The sequence below is a fragment of the Mustela nivalis genome (assembly GCF_964662115.1).
Source record: "Mustela nivalis genome assembly, chromosome: 4".
In the NCBI taxonomy this organism is placed as follows: Eukaryota; Metazoa; Chordata; class Mammalia; order Carnivora; family Mustelidae; genus Mustela; species Mustela nivalis.
Window position 1 is genome coordinate 18,341,115 of NC_139023.1, and position 20,265 is coordinate 18,361,379.

Below are 20,265 nucleotides of genomic sequence, written 5' to 3' on the forward strand. Positions count from 1 at the left end.
TTCATTTTTTGTTATATCTCAGTACTCTCAATAAATATCTACAAAAGAAAGACTATAAAGCATGTGAATTCAGAAGTGTATTTTTTATACATAACTAGATAATAGGGAGAAATTAGACAAACTTTTTCTAGAAGTTCATTTCACATTTAACTTTCTAAGAAGTGATGTCATCTTGAGAATTCATTACTAAGACTGAGAGCAATTTGAAAATGGTTTTATGGCATTTTAGAAAACAATAGTCAAAGCCCCATAAAAGCCAATCAAGTCTGGCTCTCGCTGTATCTCTTGGTCCCTAGTTTTCTTTCATGATTTCCAGAAGTTGCTGCTAAGAGGAAGAGTCCTATTAAATTTATGTAGCCAAGACTTAAAAGCAAGCCCATCCTGGTTCCCTGTCTCTGCAGTCCCTCCTTTGGGATTACTTGCACTTTTTTTTTTTTTCAAGGCTTATACTGAATTACTTTCTTTAACTTATCTTTACTATTTTAATTCCAGTACAGTTAATAGGGTATTATATTAGTTTCAGGTTTGCAATATAATGATTCAACAATTACACACATTACTTGGTATGTATCATGATTGAACTATACTTTTACCACTGCCTTTGGACAATGCCTAGTCTCCTTAATACCATGGAAGAAAGCCTTATACAGAGCCGTGGCCTATTATCCTGAGGCTCCCCACAAGGGAATATGTGGCTAGTTTAGGTTATACGTCAGACCTTTCACTCAATTCCTGTGGGTGGTTTGGGATGACCTATAAAGCAGTTATGAATTCTGTGTCTTGGAAATGATGTAAAGAATCAAAGACTGTCCACAGTCAACCGTGGGCCAGATATCAAATCAGAAGTTAAGGGTGTGGGACAAGGCACCAGTGAGTTATCTTAGGTAAGAGCTGAGCAATTCCTCCTCTGGAGAAGGCAGGCTTGATTCTGATCAGTCTCAGAAAGGTGTTATCTCTGCTTTGAACACTTTTCCCTGTCCATAGCATTGTCCAGGCCTCTCTCACAACTTTCACTATCCCTTACTCTTCAAAGCTCAACTTCAAGATCCCTTCCTTGATACCTCAGGTCGTATCAAGCTTCCATGTACATGTTCGCACTTAAAACATTAATTACAAGTTCTTATTGCAGTAGTTACCTCATTAGGATCCAATGACTGAATTAATGAGTGATGAAGATAACTAGATAATGCATTCCATTTCCAACAAAGTGTGAAAAACAGGGAGGCTAAGCAGCATTTAACCATCATACTACTGACATTTGAGAATGGGGATTTCTTGGCCATGGGAGGCCGTCCTGTCCGTTACAGAATGTGTAGAATCATCCCTGAGCTCTCCTCACTGGGTTCCAATAGTACACACTGACTGCCCCCCACCTCAATGGTAACAACCAAGAAATGTTTCCAGACATTGTCAAATGTCTCCTGGAAAGCAAAACTACCCCCCAGTTGAGAACCACTGGGCTTGAATAAACTGACTGGAATCTGCCGCAAAATTAGTAGTTTCCAAGGAGCGAACAGTATGGGAAAGTGCCCACCTCCAGCAAGTGGAAAAAGTAAAGTGCCCAAGAGATTACTATACAGCAAAAGGTGGGCACACTCAGAAATGTACTAGGTAGGTTCCTGCTCAATAAAGAAAAAGACAAGTTTGTCTGTTACAGTAAGGTGAAATAACAGATGTATTTAAATTATGTTTAACTGGGGCGCCTGGGTGGCTCAGTGGGTTGAGCCGCTGCCTTCGGCTCGGGTCATGATCTCGGAGTCCTGGGATCGAGCCCCACATCGGGCTCTCTGCTCAGCAGGGAGCCTGCTTCCCTCTCTCTCTCTCTGCCTGCCTCTCCGTCTACTTGTGATTTCTCTCTGTCAAATAAATAAATAAAATCTTTAAAAAAATAAATAAATAAATAAATAAATAAATAAATAAATTATGTTTAACTAATCCACTCTATTTTTAGAGAAGTGTCAGGGCCACACAAAAAAAAAAAATTAAGCAGAAAGTATAGAGTTCCCTTATAAACTACTTTACTCTATCTCCCTGAACATACAGTTTTCCCTATTAGCACATCTTGTATTAGTGTGATGTATTTGTTACAGTCAACAAATATTAACTAAAGGCCATAGTTCACATGAGGGTTCACTCTGTGTCTTGTGTATTCTATGGGTTTTAACAAATTTATGGAGAGATACATCAACATTATAGTGTACTACAAGATAGTTTCACTGCCCTAAAATCTGTCTGTGTTCCTACTGTCCATTCTTCCCCCATTCTCATGAGTCCCTGGCAACCACTGATCTTTTTACTATATCTCAAGTTTTCCCTTTCCAAAATTATTGCAGAGTTGGACTCTTTCTGTCTCCAAGTACTATAGCAAGAGGAGGTGCTGCCATCTCCACCCACCTGCAAGGGATAGTCTGTGCAACAGCTCCAGCTTCCTGATCAAGAGGAACAAGCAGATATACAGCACCAAACCCAAGGAACTGAAGGTTTACAGTTCCTCCCCTACAATGAGCTGATTCACTGCAAGACTACGGGCGTGGCACAGTAATCAGAAAGCAAAAGCATAGTGGTAGTCAGGAAGCAGACAACCGGCCAGCAGATACCTGTCAGCTCCCACCAGTGGACTTCCATCAGTAAGAATGTCCGGGTTACACTTCGCAGAATCAGGCACATGATCCACAAGAACAAGTACCAAGCAGAACTGCATATGGCTGCCATTCACAGCATCAACACCATCGGGAGCAGTCAGAAGCCTATGATGGTGAAGAGGAAACTACTGCTGCACCAAGAGCTCCTGAACACTTGCCCCCTACCTCCAAGACAAAAAAGATGTTAACCACCCCCCCCAAAAAAATTACATATTTGAAATTATAGCATGTGGAATCAGACTAGCTTTTTCACCAAGAAATATGCATGTAAGATTCTTCCATGTCTTTTAATGTGCTGATAGCTCCTTTCTTTTTATCTGAAATAATAAACCATTGCCTGGATATAACAATTTATTCATCCATGAACCTATCTTCCAAGTTTTGGCAATTATGAATGAAGCTTCTATAAACTTTCATGTGCAGATTTTTGGGTAGATGTATGTTTTCAACATTTGGACAAACACCAAAGAGCATGACTTCTAAATCACATGTAAGAGTATTATTTTTTTAAGATTTTATTTATTTATTTGACAGAGAGAGAGATCACAAATAGGCAGAGAGGCAGACACAGAGAGAGGAGGAAGCAGGCTGCCCACTGAGCAGAGAGCCCGATGCGGGGCTATCCCAGGACCTTGAGATCATGACCTGAGCAAAGGCAGAGGGCCAACCCACCGAGCCACCCAGGTGCCCCCATATGTAAGACTATTATTAAAAACAAAACAAAAGAAACAAAAACAAAAACAAAACCCTGCCGTACTAGAGCACCTGACTGGCTTAGTTGGAAGAGCGTATAATTCTTAATCCTGCTGTCGTGAGTTTGAGCCCCAGGTTGGGTGCAGAGAAAATTAAAAATAAATAAATAAAACTTCTAGAAAAATAAACACCTTAAAAAAACAGAAACAAAAACTGCCACACTGTCTTCCAAAGTGGTTGTATCATTATGTATTCTCATCACCACTGAATGAGAGTTCCTGTGGCTCCGTATCCTCACCAACACTGGATGGTGTCAGTGTTTTGGATTTTAGCCATTCTAATAAGTGTGTAGTGGAAACTCGTTGTTGTCTCAATTTACCATTTTCTAATGACCAATGGTGCTATGCATTTTTCCAGATTCTTCTTTGCCATCTCCATCGTCTTTCTTAGTAAGTTACCTGCTCGCCAAAACTTTATCCTATATTGTCTTCTAGGAGTTTTATAGTTTTGAGCTACATTAGGTCTTTCATTTATTTATTAATTTTTGTAAAACAAATAAGGTGTATTCCTAGCTTCATACGTTTTACATGTGGATATCCACGTATTGCAATACCCTCTGTTGAAAGACTCTTTTCTTCACTGAGTTGCCTTTGCTCCTTAGTGGACCCTGAGTTGATCATATTTGTGAGGGTCTACTTCTGAACTCTTTTTCTGTTCCATTTTCTTTTAACAAAAAATTATCTATTCTTTCACCAGTACCATACTGCCTTAATTACTATTGCTTTATAGTGAATCTTGAAGTCTGATGGTGTCATTCTTTCAACTTTGCCCTCCTCTAAATTTTTAATAATGACTTGTGAACCCTAAGACACCTGAAGTATCTAGGTGTGTATAACATGATTTGAAAGTTACCTGAAGGCAAAAACATAGGTTTTGTTAAGTGAGTTGATAGGAGCACTGACTAGAAACAATAGAGCTCATACTTCACATTACAAAATGTGGGCAAACCTTGCCCTCAAACCAAGTTCTGGTCATCTAGCTCTTTTCATACTACCATAACATTAAAAGCCATATATTCTGGAAGGAAAAATAATAATATGGAACTAACTTCGGTCTATAAATCATGATTTAGAAAAGAACCCAAGAAAATCACCTGACATGCACTGGATATAAGCAAAAAACAGATCTTTACTGTGTTAAAACCTTAATTTTAACTGCTATAGAGCCTATATTATCCTGAATTTCATCCTAGGAATAGTAGGTTGTTTTCTGGTTTTGTTTTTGTTTTGTCGGCATCATTCAATAGTCAGGATAAGAAGCTCAGAAAGCAGAAGACATACCTAAAGTTGAAATCTGGCACAAAGGAGAATGTCCTTGCTTAAGATCTCGATATCCTTTCTGCCTCCTCTATCAGAATAATATAAGACATCTAAGCTATTAACTATTCATCTGAAGTCACAACCTAGACCAGAATATACCCATTCCACTCTTTCTAACTCCTGTAGAACATGCATAATTTATTTACAGGCATTAAATTTGTAGGGTCCACAAGCACTCAGCCTGAGGTGATTCAATTATCTTCCCCTGAAGTGGGACAAGTAAAAAGCAGCAGATGAAAGAAAACGGAACAAAGGAAATCTAAAAAAAAATAAGCTGATCTTAGAGGGCATGGAAAACGCGTTTCTTAGAAAGTAGTAATTGTAATGAGGATGCTCACCATTTTCACATGCTATCTTTATTCCAAAAAAGCTCAAAGGATTTTGGATTTGATCTTGCAATTTCAATACATGTGTGACTGCTTGAGAAAACTAATAATTCTCACAAGATACTCTCTTTGAAGGCACCAAAGTGGAGGATATAATTATATGTCCTGATGGACTGATCACTTGACTACACCCTGGAATAACCCATGCCCTTGGCAAAGAATGGAAAATCGGTATTCGTCACAGAGGGAGAACAGATTCTTCATTTGAGCTGCCATTGTATAAAGTCAGGAGAGACAGAAAACCATTTGCACATATATCAGAACCCAGTACTATAAGTATGGTTTACTAAGAGCCTAAGCACCCTATTCTTCCAGAAACCTGGACATTTAATAAATAATCTCTGAAGAGTTAATCAGAATCAGAGTTGGTCTGATTTATATATGTTTATTTATTAGGTTTTATCCAGAAAAAAGAAAGTCCCTACTTTTCTAAGAGCTCTCATAATCTGCAAATGATCTTAGAAACCGGGCAGTGAGACTACCCAGAATGTTTTCTAGACCTTAACCTTCCCATAACTTTTTGAAATTCGACAAGACCCTTTGACAGTATATGGCGTTCATATCTAATGTTTAAAGGTTAAACAGCATACATACATTCAGCAGACAATTTGTGCCAATGCCAAAAAATAATAACTCAGATCCTAAAACGAGTTCTTGATATATGTAAAGTTGCTCGCAAAGGAGAAAAACAGATAAATTAGCATAATTCCTTCTTTCCTCAATATCCTTGGCAGCAAAGAACAAAACCCCCCACTGGTAAAAAGCTGCTCCATCTGCCATCATATTGCAAGAACAGCTTGCTTTCTTGGAAAGATGATTTATGGGACAACCAAATCATATCTTTCATTTTGGGGGTGGAAGATTGTGTTCTGTGGAGAACGTCCATCTACTGTAGGCCCATTGGCAAATATGCCAAAAAAACTAAACTCTGAACTAATGAAATTACCAGCATTCAACCTTCCCCTTCCTTCAAACCTCTTTAAAGCATGAGGTTGTTATTCTCATCTAAAGACACTGATATGTATACATGATGTATTGAGAAAATTGTACACATAAGGACAAGATTTTTTTAGTATGATAAATGATCACTGCTACAGAGCAATATGGAAGTATTACGGTGGAAAGAACTTGCTAATTTTCACATATAGACAATGAGTACATAAGATGCTAGCAACAGTCCCCAGTAGTGATTCTTCTGTATTTTAATCTGTAGATGCAAGAAAAAAAAAAAAAAAAAGGAAGGAGAGTTAAATGATTTGACTCATGTGCCCAGTATAAAACTGTGGCAGAGCCAAATTGGGGTATGAGATGTGACCTGAGATACTGAACCCACATGGTAGACCAAACTGTCTCTTAATTCACTGAATTCAAGTAGGACTCCAGAAAAGTAACTGACAGATAGGAGTTCCTTTCTGCCTCCACATTTTCTCCCCTCCGGAAAATCAATTAGAAAGGAGCAACATTTGAAGCTTTACATTCTCATGACTCAAAATAAATTTTGATCTCTTAAAATTAACTTTGGAGCCACATAATTTGAAGTATTCTTTTGTGGAAATGCAGCAAAACTTGAGTATTTTACCTTTTTATAAAGAAACGAAACATAAAATATAAAGTCAAAATAATATTCTCTTCCATTACATTATCTTTTTAAATAAGATAGTAAACTGTAATACTCTTATCATCCACTCAGTAATGTTCATTGTGCAAATTTCCCCTTCCCTGGCTTCACGACCTTCAGAATTATAATTTAATGATGAAAGCAAGGTTTCAGAGACCCTTTTAAGACAAGGCAAATCTTCAGAACTATTATTCCATTTGGTTTTACATATGCATTTTAATTTTTCTACTTTATGACTCCATTAATCTCTCATTTTCAACAGCCTCCATTTTTAATTAAAGTACACGTTTTTCAGACCCTATTTTTATTGCTGACTGATGCCTTCACTAATGGTTTTTATTTTATTGTGAATCTCCAATGCAGTTATGGTGCCAGGCTGAATTAACAGTAGCAGCAGTCTTAAGTGAATGAACAGGTTAAGCATAGTAAGTATCCATTATGGAAGTGTTAAAAACCCTAAAATATAGGGGGGAACGCCTGGGTGGCTCAGTGGGTTAAAGCCTCCGCCTTCGGCTTGGGTCATGATCCCGGAGTCCTGGGATCGAGCCCCACATCAGGCTCTCTGTTCAGCAGGGAGGCTGCCTGCTTCCCTTCCTCTCTCTCTGCCTGCCTCTCTGCCTGTTTGTGATCTCTGTCTGTCAGATAAACGAATAAAATCTTTTTAAAAAAAAAAAGCCCTAAAATACAAATACACAAACACCTTAAGGTCACTCAAACTGAAACCTCACGATACATGAAAGCCATGAGCAGCAATGAACACGGACGGGCCCCGTTCTCTCTCCTTCCACTCCCAACACCTTCCCGGGCAGTGCTCTTGTTCCGCCACAACCCTTCACGTTTAGAACAGCGTCAGAGAGGAGATCCTGTTCATTCTACCTCAAAGGACTGGACAAATTGGTACAAGGCTAGTTTTCAGTGAATCATCATCAGTCAAAGCAGCATGCGTATGCCAGGGTCCTCTCCCTTTTTCCAGATCCTTTCCCTTTTTTCACAGACCTGCATGCTCGTAGCATCTTTTTCTTCCCACTACAAATTCATTAGAACAATTCTTATGCTTGCTTTCTTCAAGCGAGATCTAAATTCTCCAACTTCTCTCTCCACAAAGAGGTAGGTGAGAGTATTTGAGGAGGATGGAGTTGGAAACCGTGCTTTCTCGTTGAAGCTCCATTCTTCGAATTAGCTTTGATAATTCTAAAAATAACAGTTTGATCTTCATTTCCAGTTGATTCAGGAATGAAACAGAAGGGTGTGATTAATTTGTACTAAATACCCAACCCATGAGATAAAAAATTACGTGGTTAATCATCCAGTGTCTGGACTATAGAATTCACTTTTCAATAAAATATGCTATATACCTTAATTGTACTCTAAATATTTAAAAATATTATCTTTATACACAAAACATATCCTTTCATCCGCATTGTTTCCACACTCTGGGAAACACCTAGATTGTATGCATTCTTTCATATTTCATAACATTAACTGATATCTATAATTCATGGACTTACTTGTCACAGAGTGAGTAACTCACCAAGAATAGTTTTCAGTCAAAATAAAAATCAGTAACATTTAAACATTAAAAAAAAAACAAGTGAAATAGTTTTATAACAAGCACAGTCCTTCTCTTTTCAAGATTTTACTTATTTATTTATGACAGAGAGCGCACAGGTGCATGAGTGGAGTCAAGAGCAAAGGGAAGCTCAGGGGGGTGGGGGGAAGAATCCCAAACTCCATACCAAGCATGGAGCCAGGTGCAGGGCTGACCCCACGCCCCAAAGATCATGACCTGAGCTGAAACCAAGATGGGATGCTCAACCAACTGAGTCACCACGGTACCCCTAAAAAGAATACCCTTTAAAGTTGAAGACCCCTGTTTAAATTCCAGCTCCAAGATTCATTTGATATGTCAATTTGTGCAAGTTTCTTAATCTCGCTAATCCCTAATTTCCTGATCTGTGAGATATGAATGACAATATTACCTCATAAACTGGAATGTAGGTTGGAAAAAATATCTCAGAATGGCATCAGGCAATTAATAAATGATCAAGACAGTTTAGACACTGTCATCATCCTGTGGTAATCTTATCATAAATAACCAGTTTTCCTTCTTATATTCATCTTCAAAAAGTACATTCCCAGGCTTAGAGAAAACTAATCTTTAACTCTATGATTCTGGTTTTTCATTCTCACCATGCCTACTAATTATTTGACATTGGGAAACCTGCCTTTTCATTAGGAACCTCAGTCCCTGCATCCAGAAAATGGTGTTTTAGAAATGGTAGAATTTTTGTACACAGGGACTCAATACTGGATATGTAGTGTTTAACACAGAATAAGTGTTAAACAAATATGATTTACTTTCCCTCCCTCACTTGACCAAAAGAATGAGTTCATTTTTTCTTCCATATAGAAGGATATTACCAAAGGTTGCTGTAGCCTTTGGGCTTCATCTGCTGAAAAGCAAGAATTTCTAGGCCCTTTCAAATAAAGCTCTAGAAAATGGTTAGACAAGGGAAGTATGGGGAACTGATTGGAAAGGGGCACTTAGGGAACTTTCTGGAGTGAGGAGAATATTCTAAATCTTGTTTTAGGGGGTGGCTACCCAATCGTATATAACTCTCAAAAATGACTGAGGGGCACCGGGGTGGCTCAGTGGGTTAAGCGTCTGCCTTCAGCTCAGGTCATGATCTCAGGGCCCTGGGATCGAGTCCCGTATCAGGCTCTCTGCTCAGCGGGGGTCTTGCTTCCCTCTCACCCTCTGCCACTTCCACTACATGTGTGCACGCTCTCTCTCTCTCTCTCTCTTTCTGTTAAATAAATAAATAAAATCTTGTTAAAAAAATGTAAGTAAGAAAAAAAGTTTGAAATAGTAGGGTAACATTTAAAAACTAGTAAAGATCACATGGAAACCTACATGCCCTACTTTTCTTTAAAAATCAGAAGATCTGGTAAGAATGAATCCTCACTTGCTCAAGTAACAGTTGGTAAAAGTGAATAAAACCTAACAATTTAGAAAGAGTTTGCCACAGACCCTACCAACTCTAGGGTTTCCTATAGCAACTGCCCATACTTATAAAAACAGAAGCCTCACTGATATTGTAATCCATTTTACAATACCATATATAACAGAGTTTTTGGTACTTCAAACTAAAACTCTCCTCAGAAGAGGTACAAGTTGCTCACGTAACTTTTAGACCAATACAATAATGTAGAAATTCTAATATGTCCTATTAATATGTCTAATTCTAATATGTCCTACTGCCCAAAGCCCAGATGTAGACTAAAACTCACTTTTCAAAGGAAGATACTCACAATTGCAGTATTATAACAAAAGCATATCTTGCTTATTACAGACTTAAGGTAGTTGAAAAAATCATGTACAAAATCTTTTGTTTCAAAGAATTAAGTGCTTTAAATTATTCCTGCAAATGGATTTTTCAAGGTACATGGCTTAAAATTGGTAAGAAACACTGTTTTGTTTTGTTTATTTTGAACAATGCAGTCTTGTCTTCATAATTTAATAATCCGATCTTATTTCATAATTTAATGAGTTATATATATGACCCAGAACTCTTTCTTTGCCTAAACTTGAGCAACAGTATCCAGAGACTCAGGATTCTAAAACCGGAAACACCAGTGTGTTGCACTGTCAAAAGTGATTCACTCCTAAGACTGGTAGATCACTTGAGGTGATGCTTATCGTAAAAGGAGGAAAACCTCCCTGTCAAAGGTCCATAATGCTCTGGGATCTCAGTAAGCACTCACTATATTAGTAATACTCATTTAAGAGATTTAAATCAATGAGAAGACACCCAGGAGAAATTACACCAAGGCCCTTTGGAGCAAACAAACACAACCAGAGCCACAGAAATATGTTATAATTATTATAAGAACACCACACATATACACACAACACACACAATTAACTTTTAAAATAAAAACCTGAAAATTATAATAAGCAAAATAATAAAGGAATAATAAGCATACAGATGCTAAAAAATACTCATATTCTATAAAATAGAATGAGAATGCACAAAGTAAAAAACCTCAGACAATAAGCTTAAAAAAGACTTTTTTTTTTTTAAGGGCCTCCTCACTGCTTATTGCCATTCAAGGGTTTGTTTTTCAATGGCACAACCCAAAGGCAGATTGCGGGATTCAGACACTTTATTCAATAATACAAACACGCTGGAAGCCTCATGACCTGAGGTGAACAGAGAGAATTGCGTCTCAGTAGTAGAGTGGGTATTCTCGTGAGAGCTGCACAACTATTGGATTAAAATCAAATGCATTTCCCTACAAAATGAGAAATAAGGATTGAGTCAATTACCTGAAGGCAAACCCAATCCCACAATGAAGTCTTTCCACTCTGAATGCAACAGAAGAACAAGGCAGGCAGGCCACGGCCCAGATATTTGACAGTTACCAGCAGTGGCTACACAAACAACATTGGAGCGCTCATTTACTTGGAGAGACTGTCACATCTGTGCACAGCAGCCACAGCTGCTTCCCAAGGCAGAGAAGGAACCTGATCACACCCGTGAAGAAACAACCTATCTATTATCATTGGCTGGTACGGAACATGACTTGTGAATAGAGCAAAGATTTCGTGTTGTGTTTAAGTACATTTCTTCAAATTGTGATTTCCTCAAGGTTTAATATATCTTTTTTTTTTTTTTTGGTCAGATGCATATTTTATGAAACCATCCCAAGCTGGTGTGCATTCTTTGGTATTTATTAAATGAAAAGGGGAAATCAAACTAGATGAGGTGGTCTGTAGAGCTGTTCATAAAATTCTCCACTTGGTGTAAGAACATGGAATCACTTACTTTAAACCCCTGATAAAGAAAAACTGCGCTAAGTTTAAAAATCCCACTTTCCAGACACATTGCTGCCACCTGAAATTTAAAATGAACATACATCGAATCAATTCGTCTTTATTATAAAAGCATAAAACTCCAAGCAATCAATCAAAGAAAATGACAGATTTAGTCCTCGAATAGTTCTTTCCCAGAAACAGTTATCTGCCGTAACTACTTTCAGGTGAAAACCAGAGACAGGACCTTTAACTATTAAATTTGCTAGTGAGGCAAAAATGACTGGATCAATTCAAAGCTATCAGTATCGCCTTATTAATCGTCAATATTTAGGTTGCGTTTTCATGAGCAGCATACCATTCTAAGCACTTCGCATGCTCTAAATTATTAATCTCTAAAATAAACTATAAGGGAGACACTTACTATGCCCAATTTACAGATGAGGAAACTGAGTAACAGGAAGACGAGGTGACTTTTTCTCCTAAGACTACACAGAGAATAAAGGCTGAAACTGGGCTTTCAGAGAAGGCATTCCCTCTCTCAGGCTCGAACAATCTACTACACAGTTAGTATCTGAGCTATTCTCCCAAAAAAAGCTAATATTTGGTGTGTGAACTCCATAATGAAAAGTACAAATTTGGGGGCGCCTGGGTGATTCAGTGGGTTAAAGCCTCTGCTTTTGGCTTAGGTCATGATTCCAGGGTTCTGGGATCGAGCCCCGCATCGGGGGGAGCCTGCTTCCCCCCTCCCTCTGCCTGCCTCTTTGCCTACTTATGATCTCTGTCTGTCAAATAAATAAATACAATCGTTTTTTTTTTTAATAAATACAATCTTTAAAAAAAAAAAAGTACAAATTTGGATAATCACATGAGTTGATATTATAAATTAACTTAATTTTAAAAGTTTATAAGGATTTAGGGGCGCCTGTGGGGCTCAGTGGGTTGGGCCTTTGCCTTCAGCTCAGGTCATGATCCTGGGTTCCTGGGATCGAGCCCCACATCGGGCTCTCTGCTCAGTAGGGACTCTGCCTCCTTCTCTCTCTCTGCCTGCCTCTCCGCTAACTTGTGATCTCTCTCTCTCTCTGTCAAATAAATAAATAAAATCTTAAAAAAAAAAGAATTTATACATACTAAGGAATGCAATTCCTTAAAACATGGATGCAACATAGCAAAATTTCCATTACCTTAAAAAGAGATATACTGGAAACCCCTCCTTGAATTTAGCACTTCTATTAGAATTCATTCCCATATTCATTAATCATTAATGTTTGGGAGGTACCAATGAGAGCCACAGCATATGTCATAGTATATTGTTATCCTTGGGGAGTGGATTTCATTTTTTTGAAAAGTCAAAATATATTTTGAGCCAAGCCATGTGAGTAAAGTGATAGAAAGAGATAGTTCATATAGTTTTTGGCAAAACTGTAGTATTTACATTCCTATCCATTACTGTTTATAAAGACAGAACCAGCGAGAAGTTTCAAAAATGATTCAGCAACATCCTCACCACTAGAATGTGTATAGTTTCCCAAAATGACTACTTTAAAAGATTGCCTTATTTGCATTAAGTGCACTAATTCTGGAAGTTTGGTTTTTAAAATCATATTACTGTGTTGTTGTATCTCATAATCTAAAATAAATAACCAGGATTAAGTTTTATGGTATTTTAAAAATATAAATATGCATGATGATATATTTGAACAGTTTTCAACCTGAATAATAAAAAAAATTCACAAAACTTTAGAGGTAACATTAAATCTTAAAAATATCTGTGACTGAAGGAATTCTTTTCAGGATGTAACAAAAATTTTAAAAAAAGAAGAAAAACAGAGAAAGTGAAAGGTTGTCCAAAAAGAAGCAAACAAAGATCAGTTCCACAAATTGTTCCAATGTTAATAAAAAACCCCAGTACCTATTTGTTAGATAAAAACACCCAAGGACAAGACAGATCTTGAAACACCTACTTAGGAGTAGCCTTCACGTTATTATTTTTGGCACTGGGCAAATTCTCACTCTCCTAACAAATGAGTGGCTCTTACACACTCCCCTCATCTTACTGTACCTTCATTCTCTTCCCTATCAGCACCCTTGTAATAAAATCCTCCTATTTTAGGAAACAAAGATTCATCCAATCTGGTCTCAGGCACAATCTTCTGCCAATTGTTTCCTCTCAATTTACGTCTCCAGTAATACCATGCACTGTTTGATTCTCAAGTACCTCTGAGAAAATTCCTTTAGGCTACAGATTATGATATAATTTTTATCATGTAATCTAAACTCAAGCAGTTAATTATTCTCCAGTGTTTAATAAATACCTTCAAACTAATTTCTAGGCATTTATTTCTTGCCTTTGTCAATCTCGATCCTGAAAGTCAAATTCTGGACTTTTAAACAAAACAAAACACACACACACCCAACCTCTAGCAATAAGCATGAAATGAATTTATTACAGGACTATCTGCTGAACTAGTCATAGGTAACATTTTTTTAAATATTTTCCTTATTGTTTTTATTTTTTATATTAGTTCAGGTTTGTCCTCATCAATGGACAAACTGAGATTTGTTCTTACTCCTAATATTCAAAGAAATCTCACTTTATCTACTAATATTGCTTATTTAGCTATTTCACCACTAGGGGAGTAAAATGAGATGAAGCAAAAAAAGAGTTATCTGTTGGCCCTTTTGGGGGGAAAGAGAAATTTTACACCAGTTAAGATGGTTGTAAGTGAATTTAAAATATTGACACAAGATTGGCAGCTGCTCACATTCTGCCTGAAAGGTTTACTACTGGCAGGAACTCCCAGCAGCTGCTTGTTTGAAACGTGAGAAAACATTTGGACAGTTAGGATAGCCTGATTTTCCCCTTAAAATCTGTTTGGCAAAACTTCCTGGCAGTTAATATGATCCTGTGAAAGGCTTTAAAAAAAAAAAAAAAAGAAGAAGAAGTGTTCACATCTCATCACAAAACTTGCTTTGCGAGTGTAGACGGTATTTTAAAAAGCCGTACTTTAAACTTAAAATCTTTTCATTGCTAGCTAATATTTTTCCTGCAGCCAATACTAACGTAAAGTGGATGGCAGGACCTGTTTTTATAACAAAATGATTAGATGATCCACGATGGAAATCGTTAAGAGATTACCAGTATCCTCCACGAAAATTAATTTTCTTGTACCAACCTGAGATTAGAACAGAGACCACGATGTACAGATTCATCAACGAATACAAAATCTTTATTAAGAAACTCCTCTAACAATGCCACGGATTTAGAGAACTCGCTCTGGAGCATTAAGGCAAGAGCAGTCCAAACAGCTTAACTTCATTCTGCCACAGTCACATGGTAAAAACCAGCATGTACTCTGCATAAAATAACCACCGCCCAGGGATGTGTAATCTGTGTGCTCAACTTTTATAATAATTTTCTGAGCATTTCCTTTCCTTAATGAGTGTTCCTCTCTCACTTTAACTGGTTTCGTCTCATCCACTTTCAAGTATATCTTGGCCTCTGCAATGCTACCCCTTATCTAAGGCAGGGCAATCTGTGGATATTGATTTATGATGGCTATGTAATTTACACACTCTGCAATTTTCCCGTGTGATTTATTCAAAAAATAGATTGTACATTATGCTTGGCATTCATTAAGCTCGCCCATTCCAGTTTCATATTAATCCTGTATCAGATATGTTTAGAAGTTTTATGCATTTAGAGCATCTACGGTCATTTTGGCAGATTTTAAAGTACATGCAAAAATCACAATAACCCTTTAGAAACATTCGTACTGAAACACTGAATGACGGCCAGGACACCAGTAAGATGGAATTACATGAAGATAAAATACTGGCATTGTATGTGGAAATGAATTACTCAGTGAAGATGACTCTTAGGAAATTGATAAATTTCAACTATGTTTTTTTCTTTCACTAACATAAACAGAAGAACTTTCTATGGTCTATCCATTATTAATAAATGCAAGGTAAACATATTCTTAAATCTATAAAAAATTCACTTTTCAGCATTCTGCTATGTTTGTCTGCAAAAAGAAACCTGGATCACAATATCTGATGATAAATAAGACAACCGAAAATTTGAACATTAATAATAACAATAAAGGATACTGTACACATTTTCTACTATAAGTGTAATATTATTGGTAACCTTCTAAGAAATCATCTCTATTATTTTGGATTTGCTCGTGAACAGTGACCTGTTCATTATTAAGCCTTTGGCAATAACTGAGAAAATACCAAACATAAGCCTTTAAGGAGAGTTATCCAGATTCCTAACAATAGCCTTCATGTACATTAAAGGAAAAGAAAAATGATCTTCAGGTTACCTCACACATGCATCTTTTTTCATCTAACCAAAACTGCATTTAAATTCCTATAAAGTTCCTCATTTGTTCAAGTCCACACTCCAAAAGTAAAGATCTTTTCAAAGATGTAAAGTGTTCAGCAGAAGGTGGCATCATTGTGCACAGATTGATGCCTCTAATTCCATATGTGACTTAAAAGCAAATTGCCAGCAAACTCACAACCTGAGTCAGCATTTTATCTCATTTCCTTCATTTTTAGAATGAGAAGGAAATTAAGTGAAGATGCAGACGAAAACACGGTCTTTCATTTAGGGCCTCAGTAAAAAAGAACATGATCAAGGACATTTAAAATAATGAGAACCTGGGGCGCCTGGGTGGCTCAGTGGGTTAAAGCCGCTGCCTTCAGCTCAGGTCATGATCCTGTGGTCCTGGGATCGAGCCCCGCATCAGGCTCTCTGCTCAGCAGGGAGCCTGCTTCCTCCTCTCTCTCTCTCTGCCTGCCTCTCTGCCTACTTGTGATCTCTGTCAAATAAATAAATAAATAAAATCTTTTAAAAAAATAAAATAAAATAAAATAATGAGAACCTGACAGACCACAAATGAGTTCTATGAAAGTGTCCCTGACACAGCCTCACGATGACTGTACAAGTTAATACTTATATTTATGCTTTGACCGCGATATATCCACAGAATGTTATTCCGTCTTCTGTACACCATGGAACACCAAGAGAAAGGGAGAAAAAAGGGGAAAGTGTGTCATGTAGGAGATGGATGGAGGGGAACACTCAAGTTGTAATTTAAAATTTAATCACAAATACATTGTATCACATTCAAAATCACATTCAAAAATCACCTTCAAAAGCAGGTTATATGTTCAATATGGTAATGTACTTATTGTCTCTAATGCAAAAAAATGGCCTTGTGCTCTTTCTGTGCATTAAAATTATTTCAAAATTTATAATTATTCAACTTGTCACAGATTTTTGATTGCCCACTCAGTGAACTACAGAAACAAAAGCCGACGTCTGATTAAGTTATGGTTGCCTGCAATAAATCATTTGAAGTCATTTATTTTGAAAGGGAACCCTTTATAACCTTTTCTATTTTTAAAACATATCAATCCAATCAGTTTAATTTAATTTTCAACGCAGATATTGCTTTTCCCTCCCTGTCAAAATATACAATGGAATTTCTACTAAATATAAGTGATTAATTTTTAACTACAGAAGCAAAGAACTCTGCTATTTAAGGATTTAATTTTATTATTATTTTTAATGTAGCAATGTCCTGATGGTTATTATTTGGATGAATGAATTGAAGCGAGGCTCCCTGGGCAGCTGCTGACATAATGACTGATTGTGTGCAGAGCTGAGAATGTGAATGATAAATTTTGAAAGGCTCTGGAATTTGTGAATAACAAAAGTAGCTACAGTTCCTAAAATCTAACCATTTGTTCTTGGCAACAAAAGAAGACTCAAAGGCTTTTGTTTAATGAAATGATTCAAAAACAGGATACACTGGAATTAAGGGTTATCTGTCCCAGCACAATTCAGCAAGCAGCTTGTGTGCCCAAGTAGATGGATCACAAATGTAGGCTGGTTAACATGATATAAATGAAATTAATCTGATTCTATTCCCTCTTAATATTATTATGGTAGTCTCACGACAGCTTTCTTAATATCTTCACGCTTTTGCAAGGGAAAAAAAATAGCACATAGAAATAGGAACCATTAAATAACTTTTGCGTGGACAGGTAAATGATTAATTCAAGAGTATTCAATAATTAAATCATACACTTGAATTAGTTTTTAACCGAAATGTCATAAATTGTTAAAAAGATTTTTTAGAAAGAACTGAAGTCCTTGCCTATAATCACCTACTAGATATGTAATCTTTTTTTTTTTTAAGATTTTTATGTATTTATTTGACAGATCACAAGTATGCAGAGAGGCAGGCAGAGAAAGAGGAGGAAGCAGGCTCCCCACTGAGCAGAGAGCCCTATGCAGGCTTGATCCCAGGGTCCTGGGATCATGACCTGAGCCCAAGGCAGAGGCTTTAACCCATTGAGCCACCGGGTGTCCCCTAGCTACGTAAACTTTAGGTGCTGATTAGTCTTAGACATCAGCATCCCTGCATATAAAATGACGATTTGGAGAATTATACAAGATTCTCCACGTAAAACACAAAACAGAAGGTCTGGCAAATGAGAAGTATATTAATATTGGTTTCTGGTGTTGGGAGGTGATGGAGGTCATAATGGTAAAAGCGCCATGTCAGAGCATATCTTCTTTAACCCTCCTAAGACTCTCCTGAGATAATTAAAGCAAACCCTGGGGGGTGCCTGGGTGGCTCAATGGGTTAAGCCTCTGCTTTCAGCCTCAGGTCATAATCTCAGGGTCCTGGGATCATGCCCCACATTGGGCTCTCTGCTCCTGCTTCCCACTGTCTCTCTGCCTGCTGCTCTCCTACTTGTGATCTCTCTCTGTGTGTCAAATAAATAAATTAAATCTTTGGGGGGGGGGGGGAACCCTGGAAGGGTAGCACAACACACCACTGTAAAACATGACTGTAGGAGTTTAGGACCTCTCACTCCAAAACACACTGCTTTGGAATACTAATTATTTGGAGCTGTAGGCACATCACAAACAGCAAATGCAGAGAGAGCCTTCCTCTGAACGGCAGTTATCTACCTCAACACAGATTCTCCGGAAGGAACTCATTGCCCACCCCCACCAAAAGAGTCGCATCAACTGGGGAAGACTGACCATTATCGTAAGACAAACTTTGACACAAACTATCACACCTCCCCCATCTATTCTACCAACAGCCCATTCATCTGTCTTAAAAATCATTTACTCTCCACTGTCAGGGAGGAAGATTTTCCTCTACCTATGGTCCTTCTGGCTGGATTTAGAATTAAATTGACATGAGCCAGATTAACAGGAGAAAATCAAATGTAATAGATATACGTAAGGGGGAGATTCCAAAGACAAGGAGACAACATGAAGCTTATATGAGCTAAGTAGAGGGGCAGAGTCTGAGAATACAAAGGAGAGAAACACAATTAGCAAAAAAGTAAGAAGAGATGTTTAAAAAAATAAGGTTGCCCTCTTGCGCAGGTAAGGTTCCTAGGTAAAGAGGAGTGGTTAATAGCTCTCTTCCTGGCACAGGCTCTCCTTCCCAAAGTAAATTTAGGCAGCTGAGGGGGAGGCAGAGAGCTTTTCTTGAATCTGCTGGGTTTTGATTACTTTTAACTCAAAATAATCTTTATGTCAAAGTGGCCCATTTTAGGGCAATCTGCCCCAGACCCCTACATCTTAAGAGGCCTGCATCCCTCTAACCTCTACTCAGATGGTATTGAAGACTGAATTGGCCCCTCAGAAAGGGTCTCTTTTTTTCCTGCCTATCTCCCACGTATAAATGAAGTATGCATCTTAATAAACGTCTGTTTTTCTCTTCTTATTCTGTCTTTTATTACATGAGTCTCAGATAAGAACTCAGAAGGGTAGAGAAAAAAGTATTTTCCCTCCCTTATACCACACATCCGAAATAAGATAATGGGGTAATCCAAAGTAAATAATCATCATCATCATCATCAGGTTTTGTGACACTCAAAAGCCTACCTTTTCCCTCCCCCGGGATACCCTGTATCTTCAATTAAAGGGATATGACACAAGTGAAAAATAGAAGGGAAAAAAATCTGTTTAGAATAAAACCTTAACCTGGGCGCCTGGGTGGTTCAGTGGGTTAAAGCCTCTGCCTTCAGCTCAGGTCATGATCCCAGGATCCTGGGATCGAGTCCCGCTTCGGGCTCTCTGCTCAGCAGGGAGCCTGCTTCCTCCTCTCTCTGCCTGCCTCTCTGCTTACTTATGATCTCTGTCTGTCAAATGAATAAATAAAATCTTAAAAAAAAAAAAAAAAGAAGAAAACCTTAACCTTAAAGCTTTATAAAAATTCAAGGTAAAAATGAATAATGTGCCAAATTTTTATCATCATTATGAATAAATTAGAAAATTAACTTAAGTATTTCTGTTTTTCAAAGTACATATAAAATTTCCATTCCAGGGACAAAGGCTTAAAATATGCAATTTAGCATATATTATATAAGGCATGGGGCCAAACTGATAAATTGATTAGGTGGAAGCATGCAATTCAACTAAAGGAACACCAAAAAAAGCACTCCCTTTTGCAAAAAACATCGCTGGGATATCTTCAGTAATGGTTTTCAAGGTAGCTATTCAGAGAACAAAACTATCCATTTTATCGAGGAAATAAAATAGCTTTAAAAAATAAACTGTTGGGACGCCTAGGTGGCTCAGTTGGTTAAGCAGCTGCCTTCGGCTCAGGTCATGATCCCAGGGTCCTGGGATGGAGTCCCACATCGGGCTTCTTTCTCGGCAGGGAGCCTGCTTCTCCCTCTG

General features: G+C 37.6%; 1 protein-coding gene across 35 annotated transcripts in view; it reads right to left on the reverse strand.

Moving 5' to 3' along the window:
- The window catches only part of ADGRL3 (adhesion G protein-coupled receptor L3), an 820,407-nt gene that overhangs the window by 701,563 nt on the left and 98,579 nt on the right, over window positions 1-20,265 (reverse strand). The window lies entirely within an intron of this gene.